The following is an 18,076-nucleotide window of genomic DNA, read 5'->3' as shown; positions in this document are numbered from 1 at the left end:
CCCTTTCCCTTTTTCTCTTCCTTCTCTCCTTTTCCCTTCCCTTTTCTCTTTTCCCTTTTCTCTTTTTCCCTTTTCTCTTTTCCCTTTTCCCTTTTCCCTTTTCTCTTTTCCCTTTTCCCTTTTCTCTTCCCTTTTCTCTTTTCTCTTTTCCCTTTTCCCTTCCCTTTTCCCTTTTCTCTTCCCTTTTCCTTTCCTTTTTGTCTTTTCTCTTCCCTTTCCCTTTTCTCTTCCCTTTCCCTTTCTCTCTTCCTTTTCCCCTTTTCTCTTCTCTTTTCTCTTTTCTCTTCCCTTTTCTCTTCCCTCTTCCCTTTTTTCTCCCCTTTTCCCTTTTCTCTTCCCTTTCCCTTTTTCTCTTCCTTTTCCCCTTTTCTCTTCTCCTTTCTCTTTTCCCTTCCCTTTTCCATTTTCTCTTCCCTTTTCCCTTTTCTCTTCCCTTTTCCCTTTTCTCTCCCCTTTTCCCTTTTCTCTCCCCTTTTCCCTTTTCTCTTCCTCTTTCCCTTTTCTCTTCCCCTTTCCCCTTTCTCTTCCCTTTCCCCTTGTCTTTTCTCCGTACCTCTGCCCCCTCCCCTGGTTGCCAGAGAGGAGCCTGCAGGAGCCAGGCGCATTAGGATGTGACAGGCGGCTGCACAGATCCCTTTTCCTCCCTCTCAGATGCAGGCAAGCTGTGATGTGTAAAGACTTGATTCGAAGGCTGAGAGGCTCCCATCATATCCTGCACAGGATTCATTGAGTCTTAGAATGCTCTGGGTTGGAAGGGACCTTAAAGATCATCTAGCTCCAGCCTCCTGCCCATATGAACTAGATGATCTTTAAGGTCCCTTACAACCTTGTACTAGACCAAACTGATCCAGGCCTCATCCAACCTGGCCTTGAACACCTCCAGGTCTGGTTGGTTGGCCAGGGCTGGGTGCTAGGTTAGGCTGGATGAGATTGGAGGTCTCTGCCAACCTGCTTGGTTCTATGATTCTATGGAATTGGAGTCCCACTATTAACCTGAGGGCAAAAAGATGAAAGAGTTGGTAAAGAAGGCAGAACTTGCTTCCATATGCAGATTTAGATTCAAGCAAGTATTCAGTTTCCATGCTAGTCTTTTGGTTCCTCAGTTTTCATTAATTGGGATTTGGAATTATCTAAGAACATAGAATCACAGAATCAGACAGGCTGGAAGAGAGCTCCAAGCTCAGCCAGCCCAACCTAGCACCCAGCCCTATCCCAGTCAACCAGACCATGGCACTAAGTGCCCCAGCCAGGCTTGGCTTCAACACCTCCAGCCACAGCCACTCCACCACCTCCCTGGGCAGCCCATTCCAATGCCAATCACTCTCTCTGACAACAACTTCCTAACAACATCCAGCCTAGACCTCCCCTGGCACAACTTGAGGCTGTGTCCCCTTCTTCTGTCCCTGGCTGCCTGGCAGCAGAGCCCAACCCCACCTGGCTACAGCCTCCCTGCAGGCAGCTGCAGGCAGCAATGAGCTCTGCCCTGAGCCTCCTCTGCTGCAGGCTGCACACCCCCAGCTCCCTCAGCCTCTCCTCACAGGGCTGTGCTCCAGGCCCCTCCCCAGCCTTGCTGCCCTTCTCCAAACACCTTCCAGCACCTCAACATCTCTCCTGAATGGAGGAGCCCAGACCTGGACACAGCACTGCAGGTGTGGCCTGAGCAGTGCTGAGCACAGAGAGGCAGAGCTGTGGTGCTGAGGGCCATGGTTTAGCCCCAGCCTTGGCAGACTTAGAGAATGTTTGGCCTCACCAGTGCTAAATGTGGGAGCATGATCACTGCACTGCTCCTGCTGGCTCCATTATTGCTGATCCAGGCCAGGATGCTGGTAGTCTTCTTGGACACCTGGGCACTCGCTGGCTCATCTTCAGCTGGCTCTTAGCCAACACTCCCAGGTCTTTTACTGGGCAGCTTTCCAGCCACTCTCTCCCAGGAGCAGGCATGTACTCATTTAATAACAGAGCAGCTGAATTAATGTCATGACAGGAGGATTTAACAGCTGATTAATTTCTTTGTCTGTCTGAGACAAAGGTTCTGTCAAAGCAGGACATAAAACACATTTCCATAGATTTCAAGCCAGCATAGCAGAGCTGACTGAAATGTTTGGGGTATTTCAGCACATATCATAGGATCATGGAATGGTTTAGGTTGTAAGGGAACTCAAAGATCATCCAGTTCCAACCCCCCACCATAGGCAGGGACACCTCCCTCTAGAACAGGTTACTCAAAGCCTCATCCAGGCTGGTCCTGAGCACCTCCAGGGAGGTTGTGGAGCACAGAAGCACCCAAGGTGATCAAAGATCACCTTGGGTGCTTCTGTGCTCCACAACCTCCCTGGGCAACCTGTGCCAGTGTCTCACCACCCTCAACCTGTGCCAGTCTCTCACCACCTTCAACCTGTGCCAGTCTCTCACCACCCTCACTGCAAACAACTTCTTCCTCACATCCACTTTCAATCTCCCCTCTGCCACTTCAAACCCATTCTTCCTCCTCCTGCCATTCCCAGACCTTGTCAATAGTCTCTCCCCAGCCCTCCTGGAGCCCCCTTCAGATCCTGCAAGGCCACTCCAAGGTCTTCTGGAAGCCTTCTCTTCTCCAGGCTGCAGAGCCCCAACTCTTGTAGTCTGTCCTCATAGAAGAGCTGCTGCAGCCTTCTGAGGATCTTGGTGACCTCTTCTAGAGTGGCTCCAACAGTTCCATGTCCTTCTTGTGCTAGGGGCTCCAGAACTGCACCCAGGACTCCAAGTGAGATCTCATGAGAGCAGAGTAAAACTGAAGGTCCCAGTTCTTCTTGGTGATGTATCTCCCAAACCAATACTTTCCTCATGAACTTTGATGTTTAAAGTGGTTACTAAACCTAACCTTTGGCCCACTGGTCTGTCTTAGTGAACTAAAGACAGCAAATGAAAACATTTAGAGCTCAAGTCAAATCAATTATGCAACAGAAGACCATGAAGGTCAGGAATTTGCTCATATTATTAAGGGGAATTTATAGAATCATGGATTCAAGCAGGCTGGAAGAGAGCTCCAAGCTCAGCCAGGCCAACCTAGCACCCAGCCCTGCCCAACCAACCAGACCATGGCACTAAGTGCCCCAGCCAGGCTTGGCCTCAAGACCTCCAGGCACAGCAACTCCACCACCTCCCTGGGCAGCCCATTCCAATGCCAATCACTCTCTCTGACAACAACTTCCTCCTAACATCCAGCCTGGATCTGCCCTGGCACAGCTTGAGGCTGTGTCCCCTTGTTCTGTTCAAATTCCTTTTTCTGTCTTGTCAAGGCAAAATAACTCACTGGGCAATTCCTGATGCCTTTCTGGAACCAGAATCTAATCCCAGAGCACAAAGAGCCTAATGCAGATACAAACAGTGCTCATGCAGATAAGGAAGCAATATTTACACAGAAAACATAGCTAAGAAGAATGTTCTTTGCATGCAACACATGTCACAACTATCAACAATTCTGAGGGGTAAAAAATGAAGAAAAAATGATCCCAGAGATGTTTGCCCTCTTGGCTTGCAGCTCTTGGGCTGGCAAGGAGCAACAGAGGTCTGAACTGGATCAAAATCATACAATCATAGAATCAACCAGGCTGGAAGGGACCTCTAAGTTCATCCAGTCCAATCTAGCACCCAGCCCTATCCAGTCATCTAGACCATGGCACTAAGTGCCCCAGCCAGGCTTGGCTTCAACACCTCCAGCCACAGCCACTCCACCACCTCCCTGGGCAGCCCATTCCAATGCCAATCACTCTCTCTGACAACAACTTCCTCCTCACATCCAGCCTCAACCTGCCCTGCCACAACTTGAGGCTGTGTCCCCTTCTTCTGTTGCTGGCTGCCTGGCAGCAGAGCCCAACCCCACCTGGCTACAACCTCCCTTCAGGTAGCTGCAGACAGCAATGAGCTCTGCCCTGAGCCTCCTCTGCTGCAGGCTGCACACCCCCAGCTCCCTCAGCCTCTCCTCATAGGGTTTGTGTTCCAGGCCTTTCACCAGCTTCATTGCCCTTCTCCAAACACCTTCCTGCACCTCAACATCTCTCTTGAATTGAGGGGCCCAGAAGTGGACTCAGTACTCAAGGTGTGGCCTGACCAGTGCTGAGTACAGGGGAAGAATAACCTCCCTCATTGCCAAGAAGGTCAGTGGTGTCCTGGGGTGCACTGAGGAGAGTGTGTCCATCAGGTCAAGGGAGGTTCTACCTCCTTCTGCTCTGCCCTAGTGTGCCTTGAGGCTCGCTGAGATATTTCAGTGAGAGGAATTGGATTCTAGGCTGTGAAAAGGAACCAATGGTGCTGGCTGCTGCACTCATAGGCTTGCTGAGATGGATACAAACAGGAACACAAACACAGATAACAGAGTTGCTGTGTGTCTCTGGCTGCCTGCACTTTTCTCCCTAACCTTCTGTCTAATCCTTCTGCTTCCTAACCCCCCTGGCTGATCCTCCAAACTCACCTTGAACATAAGTCAAAGTCTGGGATAAGGTAGAAGGGTGCAAAGGAGGTGGAAGGGTGGTTGGGAGCACCTCTTGGGGACTCAGGTTTCTGGGAGAGCTGCTGTGTTTCTGTATTACTTTTAACCTGTATATTGCTGCCTGTAGCTGTATACCTGTCTGTAGCTGTCTATAGCTGTAAATATCAGCTTGTGTAATGTGCTAAGCTGCAAACAGAAAGCTTCATTCTGAATTTCCAGCTTGGCTGAGTCTAGTCTGGATAATTTTCATGAGAGTGGGTGGGCAGCTAACACCCAAACCATTGCACCCAGTGAGACCACATCTTGAATGTATGTCCAGTTCTGGGCTCTCTAGCTCAAGAGAGACAGGGAATTACTGGGAAAGGTCCATGGGAATGATGAAGGGACTGCAACATCTGTCTGATGAGGAAAGGCTGAGAAGCCTGAGGCTGGTTAGCCTGGAGAAGAGAAGGCTGAGATGAATGCCTGTAAGTATGTGAGGGGTGGGTGTCAAGAAGAATTAGAATCCTAGAATCCTAGAATGGGTTAGGTTGGAAGAAACCTCAAAGATCATCCAGTTCCAACCTGCCACCATAGTCAGGGACACCTTCCACTAGAACAGGTCACTCAAGGCCTCATCCAATATGGCCTTGAACACCTCCAGGGAGGGAGCATCCTGGACAAACTGTGCCAGTGTCTTGCTGCCCTCACTGTAAAGAACCTTTTCCTTCTTGTGTTGGGGGCTCCAGAACTGTACACAGTATTCCAGGTGTACTCCAGTACTCCAGAACAGAGTAAAAGGGCAGAATCCCCTCCCTTGCCCTGCTGGCCACACTGCTCTTGCTGCAGCCCAGCACAGGGTTGTGTCTGGGCTGCACTCACACTGCAGGCTCCTGTTGAGTTTTGCATCAGCCCAGACCCCCAGGTCCTTTTCCTCAGGGCTGCTCTCAGCCATTCCCCACCCAGCCTGGAGTTGTGCTTGGGATTGCACCGTCCCAGGTGCAGGACCTTACACTTGGCCCTGTTGAATGTCATGAGGTTGGCCTGGGCACAGCTCTGCAGCCTGCCCAGGTCTCTCTGGATGGATCCCTGTCCTTTAGCAAGTCGACTATGCCACACAGCTTGGTGTCATCTGCAAACTTGCTGAGGGTGCACTGATTCCTCTGTCCATATCACTGACAAAGATGTCAAACAGCACTGGTGCCAGCACAGACCCCTGAGGGACACCACTTGGCACTGGTCTCCAGGTGGACATTGTGCCCTTGATCACCACTCTCTGTGTGCCACCATCCAGCCAATTCCTTATCCAGCAGTGCTCCACCCATCAAGTCTGTTTTTTTTCCAGTGTGGTGACCTGGATGTCATGTGGGACAGAGCCAAATGCCTTAGGTCAGGGTAGATGATGTCATTTGCCCTTCCCTTGTCCACTGTTGCTGTGACTTCATCATAAAAAGCCACTAAATTTGTCAGGCATGATCTGCCCTTGGTGAAGCCATTGCTGGTTGGCACCAATCACCTCTGCTTTGTTTTCCATTTGCCTTAGCAGAGCCTTCAGTAGGATCTGCTCCATGATTCAGAAACTTGGAATTTTTTGGATCATGTGCATCATCAGGAAGTCTGCAGATGACACCATGATGGGTGGCAGTGTTGATCTACTTGAGGGTAGGGTGGCTTTACAGAGGGATCTGGACAGGCTAGAGCAATAAGCCGAGGCCAAGTGCTAGGTGCTGCAGTTGGGTCACAAGAACTCCATGCAACACTACCAGCTTGGGAAAGAGAGGCTGGAAAGCTGCCTGGTGGGAAAGGATCTGTGGCTGTTGGTTGATAACTGGCTGAATATGAGCCAGTGTGTGCCCAGGTGGCCAAGAAGCATCCCGTCTTGTATCAGAAAGTGTGGCCAGCAGACCTAGAGAGGTGATTGACCTCCTGTACTTTGCACTGGCGAGACTGCACCTTGAATACTGGGTTCAGTTTTGGGCCCCTCATTACAAGGACATTGAGGTGCTGGAGTGTGTCCAAAGAAGGGCAGCCAGGCCCTTGTCGGTGGTACCCTGTGATAAGACGAGGGGCAATGGACACAAACTGGAACCCAGGAAGTTCCATCTCAACATGAGGAGGGACTTCCTTACTGTGAGGGTGCTGGAGCCCTGGAGCAGGCTGCCCAGAGAGGCTGTGGAGCCTCCTTTCAAGACCCACCTGGATGCGTTCCTACGTGGCCTGCCCTAGGCAGCCCTGCTTTGGCGGGGGTTGGATTGGAAGACCTCCAGAGGTCTCTCCCAACCCCAACCATTCTGTGACTGTCTGAAACACCTCAGTGCAGTGAAGTGTTGGGAACAGTCATATTAAATGTAGTGATTCTACAGAACTGCCTGATTATGGTACAGCTCTTGGAAACTGAAACACTGGAACATAAGCCATGGCCAGGCGAGAGGGCAGGAGCTCAGCAAGTGCTGAGCTGAGATAAAGTGGAAGGTTGGAATGACCTTAGAGAATGGTGTAACAAATCTAAACAAATGTAAGGCTGGAGGCTGTGGTTGCCACCTGTCTCTGCTGGCAGAATGCTTAGACACCATGCATGTGCTGTTGAGAGAGTATGATGGATGTCTGTGCTAATTAGTATGTCATTGTCCCTTCCAACCCTGACTGATTCTGTGATTCCATGGCATTAAGATGTCTTTGTGGTCTGTAAATAAGATGTCCTGCTTGGATACTGAGCCCATGGTGCTGAGTGTCATAGCAATGTGGCAACAACAGTAACAATAACAATAATTATTTACTATGACACAGTAGTGGGGAGGCCTGTGGATGTGGTCTGTCTGGACTTCAGCAAGGCCTTTGACACTGTCCCCCACAGCAAACTGCTGGCTAAGCTGTCAGCCCATGGCTTGGATGGCAACACTCTGTGCTGGGTTAGGAACTGGCTGGAGGGCTGAGCCCAGAGAGTGGTGGTGAATGGTGCCACATCCAGCTGGCAGCTGTCACTAGTGGTGTCCCTCAGGGATCTGTGCTGGGCCCCATCCTCTTTAACATCTTCATAGATGATCTGGATGAGGGCATGGAGTCAGTCATCAGCAAGTGTGCAGATGACAGCAAGCTGGGGGCAGATGTGGCTGGGTTGGAGGGCAGAAGGGCTCTGCAGCAGGACCTTGACCACCTGGACAGATGGGCAGAGTCCAGGGGGATGGCTTCAATAGCTCCAAGTGCAGGGTGCTGCACTTTGGCCACAACAACCCCATGCAGAGATACAGGCTGGGGTTGGAGTGGCTGGAGAGCAGCCAGACAGAGAGGGATCTGGGGGTGCTGATTGATACCCACCTGAACATGAGCCAGCAGTGTGCCCAGGTGGCCACTTAATAGCTTTTAGAAGAATCAGAACCTCTGAATTGTTTAGGTTGGAAAAGCTCTTTGTGCTCATCCAGCCCAACCCTTCTCTAACCCTAGCAAGGCAGGGACTAAACCATGGCTCTCAGCACCACAGCTCTGCCTCTTGGAAACACCTCCAGCCATGGGCACTCCACCACCTCCTTGGGCAGCCTCTTCCAATCCCTGACCACTCCTGCACCAAGAACATTCTTCCTCATCTCCAACCTAACCCTCCACTGGCCCAGGTGGCCAGGAGAGCCAGTGGCATCCTGGCCTGCATCAGGAATGGTGTGGCCAGCAGGAGCAGAGAGGTCATTTTGCCCCTGTACTCTGCACTGGTTAGACCTCACCTTGAGTCCTGTGTTCAGTTCTGGGCCCCCCAGTTTAGGAGGGACATTGAGATGCTTGAGCGTGTCCAGAGAAGGGCAACGAGGCTGGGGAGAGGCCTTGAGCACAGCCCTACGAGGAGAGGCTGAGGGAGCTGGGATTGGTTAGCCTGGAGAAGAGGAGGCTCAGGGAGACCTTATTGCTGTCTGCAACTACCTGAGGGGAGGTTGTGGCCAGGAGGAGGTTGCTCTCTTCTCTCAGGTGGCCAGCACCAGAACAAGAGGACACAGCCTCAGGCTGTGCCAGGGGAGATTTAGGCTGGAGGTGAGGAGAAAGTTCTTCCCTGAGAGAGTCATTGGGCACTGGAATGGGCTGCCCGGGGAGGTGGTGGAGTCGCCGTCCCTGGAGCTGTTCAAGGCAGGACTGGACGTGGCACTTGGTGCCATGGTCTGGCCTTGAGCTCTGTGCTAAAGGGTTGGACTTGATGATCTGTGAGGTCTCTTCCAACCTTGCTGATACTGTGAGACTGTGATACTGTGATAGTTATAGTAATAACAACAACACCACAGCAGATATGTGGCCAATTAATATACAAAGTAGCTGTTCTGAACCTTTTGATGAGGATTTCTTTCCTCTTGGGTGTTCATGCTGATGGTTGTGCTCTAGGCTTTGAGAAGCAAGTTCTTAAGCGATGTGTGAAGATGTTTCCTTAAACAAGTCTGCTGCAACACCTTTGCAGTTTGAGCAAGGGTGAGCGGTACATGTACAAAGATGCTCCTGTGAGCAGCTGATGATCAGGGAAGTTGTTAGCAGCTGAATAAATCTGGTAATATATTCAGTAACTAGATCAGATTGGAAGCAGTCTTCAGTTGGCAGAACTGGGATGTGTCAACTGCAAGGCTTTGAGGAGTCAAAAGGATAACCTGCCAGAACGCTGGGCTGCAGTTCTATGGAGGGTGTAGCCAGGTGGGGTTGGGCTCATTTCCCAGGCAACCAGCAACAGAAGAAGGGGACACAGTCTCAAGTGGTGCTGGGGGAAGTCTAGGCTGGATGCTAGGGGGAAGTTGTTGGCAGAGAGAGTGATTGGCATTGGAATGGGCTGCCCAGGGAGGTGGTGGAGTCACCATCCCTGGAGGTGTTCAAGAAAAGACTGGCTGAGGCACTTAGAGCCATGGTCTGTTTGATTGGATAGGGCTGGGGGATAGGTTGGGCTGAATGATCTTGGTGGTCTCTTCCAACCTGGCTGAATCTATGATTCTATGTTCTATGACTCTATGATTTCTAACGCAGGTGCAAGCAACCCACTGCAATTTGATGCAATCTGTAGCCTTCTGATGGAAGGTCTAAAAACAAACACACGTTTGGAATGCGACAGACGGGTGAGATTGGCTTGTACCAGGCCTTCTCCCCGTCTCTTGCTCCCGTACCCATGGTATTCAGCCCGCGGCAGCGAAGCAGGCATTCAGCTCCTGGCTCTGTCCAGAGGAGGGAGGCAGAGCCACATTTTTGTCACACGAAGAAACGTGAACCTGTTCCAGCCAACTTCAGCTCACGGCGAGCTTTAAGGGTAAAGACAGTTTTATCTCCACTAGTCACACGTTTTAAGTTCGTGATCAAAGCTTCAGCTTAGCCTAACGAGCCAGCACCCTGCGCTCAGCCTAGCCCCAGCCGCGTCCCGGGCTGGCCCCCGGCAGTGCGGGCAGCAGCTGGAGGAAGGGGACTCTGCCTCTCTGCTCTGCTAAGACCCCACCTGCAGTGCTGGGCCAGCTGTGGAGCCCCCAACACAAGAAGGACATGGAACTGTTAGAGCAGGTCCAGAGGAGGCCATGGAGATGCTCAGATAGACCCTAAGAGGAGAGGCTGAGTGGTCAGGGATTGGCAGAGGCTGCCCGGGGAGGTGGTGGAGTGCCCATGGCTGGAGGTGCTGCGGAGAGCTGTGGCTGTGGCACTTTAGGACATAGTCTAGTGGCCATGGTGGGGTTGAGTTGATGTTTGGACTGGATGATCTCGAAGGACTTTTCCAACCAAACCAATTCTATGATTCTATGGCTCCATGGCCGCTAGGAGCAATTCCTCTCTCTTTCCAAGTCTGACATATTTTCCAAAAGGTTTTTCCTTATTTTCTCCCTGGATAGACTACGACCAACCTGGGTGAGCTGTGCAGAGGCAGAAAGGGATTCAGAGGGTCCTGTTTGTCCTGTCTCATCTCCTAACTGTACCTTGGAAAATGAGAAACCAGCACCCTGGGTTGTCTAGTTGCTCGTGATGACATCAAACACAACTGTATTTATTTTCTCTCGAGCAGTGGCAGTGAAGTGTGATATTATTGCAACATTTCCAGCTGAAATACTTCTAGTCATTTGGCTTGGTTGCCTGCAGCAATGAGTTCAGCTCACACACTACATCCAGCAGAAGCTTCCTCCCTCCTTAAGTTTCCCCTCAGGAGGTCCTTACCTCACAGCTTCAAATTCTGGAGTCAGAGTTTCCCCATTGCCCCATCACAGAATAGTCATAGATTAATAGAATGGTTTAGGTTGGAAGATCATCTAGTTCCAGCCCCCTGCCATGGGCAGGGACACCTCCAACTAGACCCTTGCTAAAGGTCTCCTCCAGCCTGGTCTTGAACACCTCCATGGAAGGGGCATCCACGATCTTGTGCCAGTGTCTCACCCCCCTCACTGAAAAGATTTTCTTCCTCATCTCCAGTCTCAATCTCCCCCCTGCCAGCTCAAAACCATCACCCCTTGTCCTACCACTCCAAGCTCTTGTTATAGGTCCCTCCCCAGCTCTCCTGTAGCCCCCTTCAGGTACTTGAAGGCTGCTCTAAGGTGTCCCCAGGCTCTTCTCTTCTCCAGGCTGGACAGCCCAAACTCTCTCAGCCTGTCCCCACAGAGGAGGTTCTCCAGCCCTCTGAGCATCTTCGTGGCCTCTCCTGGACCTGCTCTAGCAATCTGACATCCTTCTTGTGCCTCAGCAGAGCAGAGTAGAGGATGTCAAATACACCACACTGAGCAAAGCCCCGAGAGGATGGTTCAGTGGGTTCTGTGCAAGGCTGCTTGCCAGTGCGTTCAGCCCTGCTGCGGGAAGTGGTTCATGCTTTCTGCACTGCTTATTTCAGGAGGTTATCTTGAAAAGGAAAGATGAAAACAGGCAAAGAGATAACACATATGCTGAAAGCAGAAAGCACTCTTGATCTCAGCAAGACTCTGTCTCTCTTCCACACTTCAAAGCCCAAAACACATTGGGTTACTGCTGTGGATGTGCAAGGAGGCAAAACGTCTGTGAAAAAAAGACACTGCTCGAAGGCAAGGGGAGTGTAGGGATCCCAACCAGGAGAGCATTCTTCATCCAGGGGGCAGCTGACCTGAACAGGTCCAGGTCAATGATCCAGAGTACACTTAACCAGGGCTTCAGACCCACATTATGGTGCACAGAGCCCTTAGAATCATGGATCCGTTCAGGCTGCAAGAGACTTTTGAGCTCATAAAGTCCAACCACTCCCCTAGAGTGCACAATCCCACCACTGCTGCTAAGCCTTACCACTAAACCACATCCCTTGGCACCACATCCACGAGTGTTTTAAGTACCTCCAGGGATGGCGACTTCACCACCTCCCTGGGCAGCCTGTTCCAATGCTTAATGGCCATTTCCAGGAAGAAATTGATCCTAATATCCAAACTGAGCTTCCCTTGGCACAACCTGAGGCCATTTCCTCTTGTCCTGTCACTTGTTGCATGTGAGAAGAGACCAACCACCCCCTGCCTCTAGCCTCCTTTGCCTGAGCTGGGGCAATGAGGTCTCCCCTCAATTTCTTCTGAAGGCTAGACAATCCCAGTTCCCTAGCTGCTCCTCCTAAGACTTGTGTTCCTAGCCCTTCAGCAGCTTAGCTGCTCCTCTTTGCCAGGAGAACCAACTCCACCAGCTCCTCCTCACAGTGGAGGCAGCTCTGCCATGGTGCAGGCGATTACAGCACTTGTGTGGCCTTGGCTTTATCTAGAAGTGCAGCGAGAAGATCTCGAGGGAATGTCCTTTATGAACAGCTGCTTCCTTGAAAGAAAACTAAAAGAGCTTGAGTGACCAAGGAGGAGCTTCCCTCCATGGATAAGATCTGTGCAGTGTGCTGTGGGAGAAGTCCATCCAGGGTCAGTCCAATGCTGCAGGAATTTGGGTTTCACCATACACAAAGAGCCCTAAGATTTATTTGCTCTCTGTGTTTGTCTGCTCTATCCTTCCTTCTAGTAACAGTACTTTCATGAAGCCATCTGTGGCCAGGCCTTTATCCCTGAGAGGCAGAGAAAAGCCCTGCACTGTCCCTACTCCTTGGTGCAGACCAGTGAGCTGCACTGTAACTGGCTGAAGGGCAAACTCTGTGCTACATTGCAATGGATTATAGAGAAGAGGGAGGCCCAGACTTCCACTGTAGTGGCAAAATGATAACAGGCATGAGGGAATACTTCATATATAATATATAGAAATTAGAACCATAGAATCAAGCAGGCTGGCAGAGACCTCCAAGCTCAGCCAGCCCAACCTAGCACCCAGCCCTGCCCAACCAATCAGACCATGGCACTAAGTGCCTCAGCCAGGCTTGTCTTCAACACCTCCAGCCACAGCCATTCCACCACCTCCCTGGGCAGCCCATTCCAATGCCAATCACTCTCTCTGACAACAACTTCCTCCTAACATCCAGCCTCAATGTGCCTTGGCACAGCTTGAGACTCTGTCCCCTTCTTCTGTTGCTAGCTGCCTGGCAGAAGAGCCCAACCCCACCTGGCTTCAGGGAAACAGGATCAAGATAAAAAACCAAACCAAACAAAAAAAACCCCAACCAAAACAACAACAATGAAAAACCCAAACAAAAATCCCCAACAAACAAGAACAACAACAACAGAACAGAACAGATAATACCCCAAAGCCAACAGAACAAGATGCCAGGACCACAAAGAGGTGGTCCTCAGCTGTATTTCACTTCATCAATTGTCCAGCTTTAGTATTTAGCATTTTATTATCTTTGTATGCATAGAATACAGAACAGGAAAGGGGAGGGCTGCTTGATTTCATTGTGAGGTTGCTTGGAACAGTTAGGGCATTGTGAAAGATGGCTCAAAGCCAGCAGCAAGGGGAAGAAATAAAGGGCAAGCAGTTAGCCAGAGGGACGTGGCCCAGAGCGTAAGGAAAGATAAGAACGCGGGCATGAAATGGCCAATGCTCTGAACGTGAGGACAGCAACTTGAAGACCTGCTCCTAAACAAAATCATGCAGTGTTGGGGTTTGAGCAGGGCTAACTGAACAGACTTAGGTCATTCTGATAAAGAGGCACAGCTGCAGAAAAGTGGCCTTGAGAGGCTGGCAGAGAAGCTGAGAAAGCTGTGAGCTGTGCGAGGGGGCAGGCTGGTTAGCCCTGGGAGCGAGCACGTGTTGTGGCTGGCTGTGCAAAGGGGGATTAAGGGGGGTAGTTGGTCAGGCCTGCCTCTAGCATAGAATCATAGAATCAATCAGGTTGGAAGAGACCTCCAAGATCATCCAGTCCAACCTAACTCCCAGCCCTAGCCAATCAACCAGACCATGGCACCAAGTGCCCCATCCAGTCTTTTCTTGAACATCTCCAGGGACAGTGCCTCCACCACCTCCCTGGGCAGCCCATTCCAATGCCAATCACTCTCTCTGTGAAGAACTTCCTCCTAACATCCAGCCTATACCTACCCTGGCACAACTTGAGACTGTGTCCCCTTGTTCTGTTGCTGGCTGTCCGGGTTGCCCAGGGAGGTGGTTGAGGCCCCATGGCTGGAGGTGTTTGAGGCCAGGCTGGCTGAGGCTGTGTGCAGCCTGCTCTAGGGTAGGGTGTCCCTGGGCATGGCAGGGGGTTGGAACTGGCTGCTCCTTGTGGTCCCTTCCAACCCTGACTGATTCTATGATTCTAAGCCTGCCTCATTATTTATGTCTCAAGAGTTTCACAAGAACTGCTCAGGTTTAAACTTGCCCACTTTTGGAGCAGCAGTTTCACCCTAATCATTTGAGGCATTTTCTCCTGGCACCTGTGGCTCCTGCCTTGCCTTTTTCAGCACTCCTCCTGCCCATGACGCAGCCTGGGTCATGCCTCAGCACCGCAGAGCCTCACAGCTTCCTCCAGAAATCCCTGCAGGATTTCAAAGGCACTTTGTGGGAGCTTTCAAAGCGCAAATGCCTCTGAGCTGCTAGAGGCAGAACACCAAAGGGGCCAGCCACTGGCTTCAGGAGTAAGGTAGAGAACAAACAAGGGCAGGACAACAGGTGGTGAGGGGCGGTGGGACACTGGGCCTTGAGCCAAGGGGGACGCCACTTTTTGTCCTCGGTAGAGTCAGTCATCAGCAAGTGTGCAGATGACACCAAGCTGGGGGCAGATGTGGCTGGGTTGGAGGGCAGAAGGGCTCTGCAGCGGGACCTTGACCGCCTGCACAGATGGGCAGAGTCCAAGGGGATGGCTTCAATAGCTCCAAGTGCAGGGTGCAGAGATACAGGCTGGGGTCGGAGTGGCTGAGAGCAGCCAGACAGAGAGGGATCTGGGGGTGCTGATTGATACCTGCCTGAACATGAGCCAGCAGTGTGCCCAGGTGGCCAAGAGAGCCAGTGGCATCCTGGCCTGCATCAGGAATGGTGTGGCCAGCAGGGGCAGGGAGGTCATTCTGCCCCTGGACTCTGCACTGCTTAGACCTCACCTTGAGTGCTGTGTTCAGTTCTGGGCCCCCCAGTTTAGGAGGGACATTGAGATGCTTGAGCGTGTCCAGAGAAGGGCAACGAGGCTGGGGAGAGGCCTTGAGCACAGCCCTACGAGGAGAGGCTGAGGGAGCTGGGATTGGTTAGCCTGGAGAAGAGGAGGCTCAGGGCAGACCTTATTGCTGTCTGCAACTACCCGAGGGGAGGTTGTGGCCAGGAGGAGGTTGCTCTCTTCTCTCAGGTGGCCAGCACCAGAACAAGAGGACACAGCCTCAGGCTGTGCCAGGGGAGATTTAGGCTGGAGGTGAGGAGAAAGTTCTTCCCTGAGAGAGTCATTGGACACTGGAATGGGCTGCCCGGGGAGGTGGTGGAGTCGCCGTCCCTGGAGCTGTTCAAGGCAGGACTGGACGTGGCACTTGGTGCCATGGTCTGGCCTTGAGCTCTGTGCTAAAGGGTTGGACTTGATGATCTGTGAGGTCTCTTCCAACCTTGGGGATACTGTGAGACTGTGATAAGGTGGCTTCTGGGCGAGCTGCCTTGGGGGCAGTGCGTGTGTGCACAGCCGGCCTGCACTCACACGGTTGTGTAGCAGACTGATTGCCAGGACTGCCTTGTCCCCTCCAGCAGCGCATCACTGCTCCGCTCCCAGCGCTTTCGCCTTCCCACCTCCTCCCCCAGCCCCCCTGCTCCGCAGCTGCCCTCGGGGCAGGCGGGACTCCATGCGTCGCACTCTGGAGCTGGGGCTGTAGCAGGCAGAGCCAGGCGAGAGCGGGGCAGAGTCCCTCGGGCAGCCCCGCGGCGGTCGCCACCTGCTGTGCCCGCATCGTTTACTCTCAGATCCGAGCGGGCGCAGGACCAGAGCACAGCTTCTCCCCTCCCGGCTCTGCGGGCGAACCCCGGCGAGCCTTGGATCTCCGGGCCCAGCCCCACGGATGCAGAACGACCCCGCTGCTGCGGTAGGGCGGGGCCCAGGCGGCCAGAGCCAGCGGGGCGGTGCGGGGCGGTGCGGGGCGGTGCGGTGCGGGGCGGTGCGGAGCGGTGCGGTGCGGTGCGGGGCGGTGCGGGGAGGGAAGGGGAGGGCCGGTGCGGTGCGGGGCTGGGCGGGGCGGTGCGGGGCGGTGCGGGGAGGGAAGGGGAGGGCCGGTGCGGTGCGGGGCTGGGCGGGGCGGTGCGGGGCGGTGCGGTGCGGGGCGGTGCGGTGCGGGGCGGTGCGGGGCGGGCCGGGGCGGTGCGGGGCGGGGAGGGGAGGGCCGGTGCGGTGCGGGGCTGGGCGGGGCGGGGCGGTGCGGGGCTGGGCGGTGCGGGGCGGTGAGGGGCGGGCCGAGGCGGGGAGGGCCGGTGCGGTGCGGGGCGGGCCGGCAGGCGGAGCTGCGCCCGGCGCGGAGCCAGCCCTGCGCGGCGGGAGGGAGCGGCCCGCGGTGAGGAGGCGCCGCCGCCGGTCACGTGTGGGGCCGGTGCGTAAAACCGCGGTGAGGGGCGGCAGGGGCCAGCGGCGGCAGGGGCCAGCGGCGGGAGCTGCGCGGAGCGGTGAGCAGTGGCGCGGCCGGGCCGGGAGCGGGCAGCTCCCGCCGCCCCGGGCGGGTTGTGTTCCGCGGGGAGGGCGGCACACAGGAGCGACCGGAGGGGCTTTGCTGTTGTTGGTTCTCCTGATGTCCCCTCTCTCCGGGCCGGCGCTGCCCGGGGGCGGGGAAGGGAGCGTAGACCTCACCCGGAGCCAGCTGCCGGGCTGGGCCGGCCTGCGGGACCCGGGAGGGGTGCGTGTCTCCGCCGGGCCGCCTGCTCCCGAGGAGCCTGGTTCGCTGTCTGCCGGGAACGTGTTCGGGGATGTGGGGTAGGGCTGGGGGTGTCGCAGCTGTTCCCCCTCAGAGCTTCCCGCAGCGTGACCCGGGGAGCGGCCCAAAGTAAGGGCCAGGTAGAGAGGCTGAGGAGCTGGGGCAGACGCAGCCCTGGCGGCTGAGGCTGTGTGTGAGCTGTGGCCCTGCGGAACGCGGTGCGGGCTACGCTGTGCCGTTCGGGTGGGCCCTGCCCCTTTGGGCCCTGCCCCATTGCTTCTCCTCCCTGCAGCAGCCCCATAGGCGCCGCCGAGCTGTGGGTCTGTGCCTCCAGGTGTGACCTCCGCCGTGCCCGAGGGCGCCTGTGCCGTAGGCAGCATGTGCCGCTGCTGTGCCCCTTGAGACTGCCTCCTTCAAGTGCTTCGGTTGTCGGTACTGGGGGGAGCCGCTCGGTTCCGGGCGGGCTGAGAGCGCTCCCAGCTGCGCAGCTGTTGGCGCTGTGCTTGCCTGCTGGTCCCGCACGGGCTGTGCTAAGCTCATTCAGCCCTCCTGGGCTAAAAGAAAGTCTTTTGCGTAACAGACCTAAACTGTGTGCGGAGGACGGCCAGGAGGTGCCAAAGGATGAGGATTAGTCTTAATAGCCATTGCCTTGGCAATGGTATCGAAAAGCTATTGTGTTAGTGCAGCCGCGTTAATTGCTGCGGAGCAGAGGGTAACTGGCTTTGAGATCAGCGGTGCTTCCACGGGAGGTGTCACAGCAGCATGGTCAACTTCTGGAACCCCTTATCTGAAGATGAAAATAGCTCCATTTCGATAGCATCACTCGTGCTTCGAGTACTGCAGCTCCTCCTTCCTGGAGCAGCTCCTGTCGCTGTGCTGCGTGGCTTTGGAGACAGGTTCTGTCTGTTTGTGTGGTTTGGTGCAGGTTGTCCTCCTCTGTCTACGAGCATCACCGTAATGTGTGCGTGCTGGGACATGTGAGAAGGCTTCCCATCCTACAGGAATCTAGTTTTTATTGCTAGAAGGATGTCTGTTGAAATAGCAGCCAGAGCTGTGCTCTTCACCTGCCTCGTTACTTGTCACGAAGAGAAAGCTTCCTGTGCAACCTGTGGCTGCTGACTTAAAGCTAGATTGGGCAGTGCCAGAGCTGCTTCAGCTGCTGGTCGAGCTGCAGCAACCCGACACAGACACTTTCTGCTTAGTGAGTGTTGATTGTCACTGCTCAGGGCTGTGTGCATAGCAGGAGGCCTCAGCAGGAGAAGACATCAAAGCAAACAGGTCTTATCAGTAGTGCTGCTCTGTGGTCAAGGAGAAGAGGAGGCTGAGGGGAAAATCTCCTTGCTCTACAACAAACTTGAAAGGAGGTTGCAGTGGAGTGGGGGTTGGTCTTTTCCCCCAGTATCAGGTGACAGAATAAGAGGAAACAGCCTGAAATTGTGCCAGGAAGGGTTTACGTTGGAGATTAGGAACAATT

General features: G+C 54.0%; 1 protein-coding gene across 4 annotated transcripts in view; it reads left to right on the top strand.

The window, feature by feature from the left end:
* Positions 1-16,235: 16,235 nt before the first annotated feature.
* OSBPL1A (oxysterol binding protein like 1A) overlaps positions 16,236-18,076 on the top strand; it is a 134,660-nt gene continuing 132,819 nt past the window's right edge. The window contains exon 1 of one of the 4 annotated variants that reach the window (XM_064170825.1): positions 16,236-16,357. The gene's annotated coding sequence lies outside the window, so the exon portion shown is untranslated. The remainder of the gene's footprint in view (positions 16,358-18,076) is intronic. The other 3 variants (XM_064170822.1, XM_064170824.1, XM_064170823.1) reach the window with 3 other exon arrangements.

Source organism: Pogoniulus pusillus, chromosome 34 (assembly GCF_015220805.1).
Source record: "Pogoniulus pusillus isolate bPogPus1 chromosome 34, bPogPus1.pri, whole genome shotgun sequence".
NCBI classification, from domain to species: domain Eukaryota; kingdom Metazoa; phylum Chordata; class Aves; order Piciformes; family Lybiidae; genus Pogoniulus; species Pogoniulus pusillus.
Note: the sequence above shows the minus strand (reverse complement) of the source record. Positions and strands in the feature narration are given on the sequence as shown.